Source organism: Octopus bimaculoides, chromosome 6 (genome assembly GCF_001194135.2).
Source record: "Octopus bimaculoides isolate UCB-OBI-ISO-001 chromosome 6, ASM119413v2, whole genome shotgun sequence".
Classification (NCBI taxonomy): Eukaryota; Metazoa; Mollusca; class Cephalopoda; order Octopoda; family Octopodidae; genus Octopus; species Octopus bimaculoides.
In genome coordinates this window covers 93,515-97,744 of record NC_068986.1, presented here as the reverse complement: position 1 = coordinate 97,744, position 4,230 = coordinate 93,515, and the positions used below count along the sequence as shown (strand labels likewise).

At 35.3% G+C, this 4,230-nt stretch overlaps 1 protein-coding gene across 2 annotated transcripts in view; it reads left to right on the top strand.

Annotated features, from left to right (window-relative positions):
* The window catches only part of LOC106877595 (protein ANKUB1), a 51,312-nt gene that overhangs the window by 10,856 nt on the left and 36,226 nt on the right, over positions 1 to 4,230 (top strand). The gene's annotated exons all lie outside the window — the stretch shown is intronic.

Sequence of the window (4,230 nt, the reverse complement as noted above, 5' to 3'; positions counted from 1 at the left end):
TATATATATATATATATATATGTATACTTCTTCCGGTATTGTGTTTCAGGTCTACCTGTGCATGTGTTTACATGTATATTTTAAGAGCAAATATTTGTTCGTTTTATCACATATTTTTGCTTTTTGTTTCACTTAGCCTTTTCTTTGTTTATCTTTAGTTTTTGATAAAACTAAAGTCCGAAGTTGTTCATACTGATTGTTGTTGTCGTTGTCGATGTTGTTGTCATCGTCGTTGTTGTTGTTGTTGTCGTTGTTGTTGTTGTTGTTGTTATCATTAGATAAAATGGTGTTTGTACTTTTAATTTTAAAAATATAATGACGTCAAATTGAATTAAATAGAACTGAATTTTGCTCATTGTGTCAAACAAAATGGCTTCCCAGCTGAAGGAGATTTAGTACATATTCTTTCATTGGTCTTGTTCTGTTTCTGCTAAGCTTCTAAGCCAGTCGTTTTCAAAACTTATTCGTCGCTAATCCCTTATACAATTTTCCAAAATCACGTAGCAATATTTATATTTTACAAACTCTTCCTCTCTTCTAAAGGATTTTAGGGAAAGAACATATTCACTATAAAAAAAAACTTATTATTTTCAAATTGGTGAACACTGATGCTTTATAAAATATTTCAATATTAAATTCCAGTAAAGACAGCCTATCTTGTGGGACACAGAATTTTTTCACAGAATCTTGGGGTTCTTCAGAATCCAATTTTGAAGACTAAGCAATTTCTAAGCAATTCTTATTCTATTTAGTTGGTAGTAAAGTAAAGCGAATAAGACAATGAGAGAAAATGGAGAACGGAAGTAACTGGAAAGTGACGAGAATAAATGTATTAATTAATGATTTAATGACTGCTGTCTTATTTCGGGATAAAACTGTTCATTCTCAGCCAACAACAATTGCTGACATGCTCTTTTTTGCCATGTAACATCAGCTCATTGAAAACTTTTCAATTAATTACAAAGTGTCAGGTACGTTCAAACAAATTACTACCAGTAGGACTGCTTCAAGAAATCTGATAAAAACAATCTTACAGCATCAAATATTCGACCGTGTCTATCATGCGAATTTCCTAAGAAAAGTGCCTTTGGACTCCATTCGTTTCTCGTCTCTTGGATCGAAGACTTTCTCAGAGAATGCACTATCGCAGCATGTACCGATGGGGCTCTCTTATGGTATGTTCCAAGGTTCGAGTTCGTCCTCTGTGCTCTTTCTCTTCTATAACTGTTGACCAGCAAGTCTGACAACATCCACAGCTGTGTATGTGACTACCCTTCGCTCCTCCCTAACTTTTCTCATTCAACCATCACTTACACGAAGCCTAAATAACGTCACTGATTCTTTGATTTCGAAACATTCTCCAATGTTAGTCAAGTCAGTATTGCTCCATCAACAGAACAACGAAACAGTCACTATACACATCAAGAAAATGATCCTATGAGCCATTCATGAACGTTAACAACGCATAACAAGAGAACTCGAAGTCACTCTATTGCTCGACTTCACAATCACAGATGATATCTGCTTGCTATCTCATAGCTTCAACATAGCCCATTCATCATTACTAAGATTGCATCTTAGAAGCCGACCTTCCATTTCAAAATGTCAAAATACTTCAACTCCCTGCAATTGCTAACCCTCTACAAAGTTCAAATGAGATTCACAGCAGAGTACTTCCCCCACATCTGGTACAGTTCTGCGCTATACATACGTACATCCTAGACTGCAGTGGGAAAGGCCGACTGAATTAATGGCTTAAAGTTGTTCGCATACACACTCCAACCATTAGCCCATGTGGTGGTGATGGGGTGCTATCTCCTTACCCTTACCCTCCTCAGAGCTGGCTAATCTCGTCTTACATTTATCCACATCTCATTCACTTGTCTCTGCTTTTCCTACATCTAGTTTACCCAGGTTTCCTCACACCAATCATTTCGTCCTGATCTTCTTCCCCTTTGTACACGTTTCCCCTGCAGCCATCAAATTGCTTCTTTCCAAGAGCATCAACCACATCGCTCTCATCGGTATCAGAGAGTATGTGAAAACCATAATCAGAGTCAGTACCTTCATACCTAAACATTAAAAAATGTCCTTTTCAAGGTCATAATGTGACACGTATATCATCCAAGTAACACGCCCAGTCAATCTTTCTATTTCTTAATCAACCATGGAATTTGAGCGTTTTCCCATTACACAAATATATACTCTGATGCTGGAATACGTTTTTATGGCAGAACTTGGATAATTAATTGACTGTAATTATTCTCACTAACATGCATACGCCCGTGCATATCGGCGAAGGGAAATATTTTACTGGCAGTATGACCGTCATCACTTTTTACTTTGAAACATCAGTAATTTCAATCAAAATGTTTCGGAAGTTTTGATTTCTATGCTAAATATTCATTTGCAGATCACTTCCAGCTGTGCAATTATTATATTAACGATGCTAACATTGTTAGCAATGTGTTGTATCATGGAGAAAAGGCTATTGACTACTATTTGTTAATATAGAACTGGATGTAAAAGAAGGAGTTTACTCGACATGTAAGATTTAGATTTCAGAGCCATATTGAAATATTACAGCAAAACTCGTTTTCAATTACATAACAAAAAAAATGACACTGTTTTTTTTTTTTGTTTGTTTGTTCTTTTCTGTTCCTGTATATGTTAACGTTTTCTATATGGTAGTAAGACAACTTCAGTAATTTCTTCTGCGTTATTAAATCACTATTAAAAGAGTTGGCAAACTAGCAGAGAAAGTAAACTATCAAATTAAATGCTTCTCACAATATAGTGTTATCCTTTATATTCCTGAGGTCTAATCCGACCAAGTTCGAATTTACCCTTTATCCATCCGAAGTCAATAAGTGCAGTGGTGTATTGAATCATTTAAATTGAATGTACGTCGACTCCGAGAATCACTCTTATTGCACCTGTCTCAGAAATCAATACATGCCTAAGAGTATAAAACGCCACGTTTTCTGCTTCTATTTTTCTGTATATAAAAGTGCACTTTACATTAAGTATACAGAAAGTTCATTTAAAGAATGTAATTAAATTAACCTTCTCTTTTATAGTGCCGATTTACTTCGTTTTAAAAAGGACATGCTTATAAATTTTGCTGCAATATATTTATTGCATTTTGCCGTTGTTTCTTAATATTTTACATCCTATTTTGCAAAGTACCTCATGTATTAAACAAAAACGGGAAGCTTCTACAGAGATAAAGTACTAGGCCTATGCAAAGTTGATCGAAGATCCTTTCCGCATTCTGAAGTTAATCTCCACATAAAAGTTATATGTTAATGCACTTTTTCTCCTCTCTTATTTATATTTGCGTAATCTACTTAAGATCACCATTCTACGGCTACTTGAAAAACTTAAGAGATGTGACTAAATTGCTCCAGGTTCAATAAACTATATAATGTCTCTCCTGTGGTGTATTTCTATTCTGAAACGTTGAGTAGTAGTAGTAGTAGTAGTAGTAGTAGTAGTAGTAGTAGTAGTAGTAGTAGTAGTAGTAGTGGTAGTCTCTTTATTAGACACAAGGGCTGGAGGAGGTACTTAAAAATGTATAGAAACGCTAACCAGGAGGCTTACAAAGAATGACAGACAGATCAGTTATAGAAAAACGAGGGGAAGGTAAAAAACTTTATTCAAAATATAAATGGAGGAAATAAAATTACAAAACGCAATGATATGCATGTCACATGTACCCAAAGACATCCATTAGCGTTTTATGAGTTGGTTGACATAGATATACAAGCACGTCTTCAATGTAGGACTGGTTCGTTCGTAATGTTTTTCTTTTGTTTTTTATTAACAACCGGTCCATTGTGTATTTTCCTTTTTCTTAAACCCAGCCGCACCTCTATTACTTTTATCTCATCGAAATATCCAAAGCACCATAGATACGATTTTATCTACTAGTTGTTGGTTTTATTTTCGAATGCTGGCGAATCTGTTTTTCGTCCCCTTCGATATCTTCTTCAATATGATTCAGAAAAGTGTCGTCGATATTGTTTTGAGGAAGTTGATACCCCTCACTTGTTTTAGCTGTTTTGTGTTAACTTTCCCTTTTGAGATTTTTTCCTTGTGTTATTCCTTTTTCACCCCGCTCTCCCCGACAGGTCAGTTCCTTTTCTCTATTATCTCTTCCTAGACAGACGACGATTGTGTAAGGCAACTGGTTACTACTTTTAGAGCATCCCCTAAATACTTTTTTCC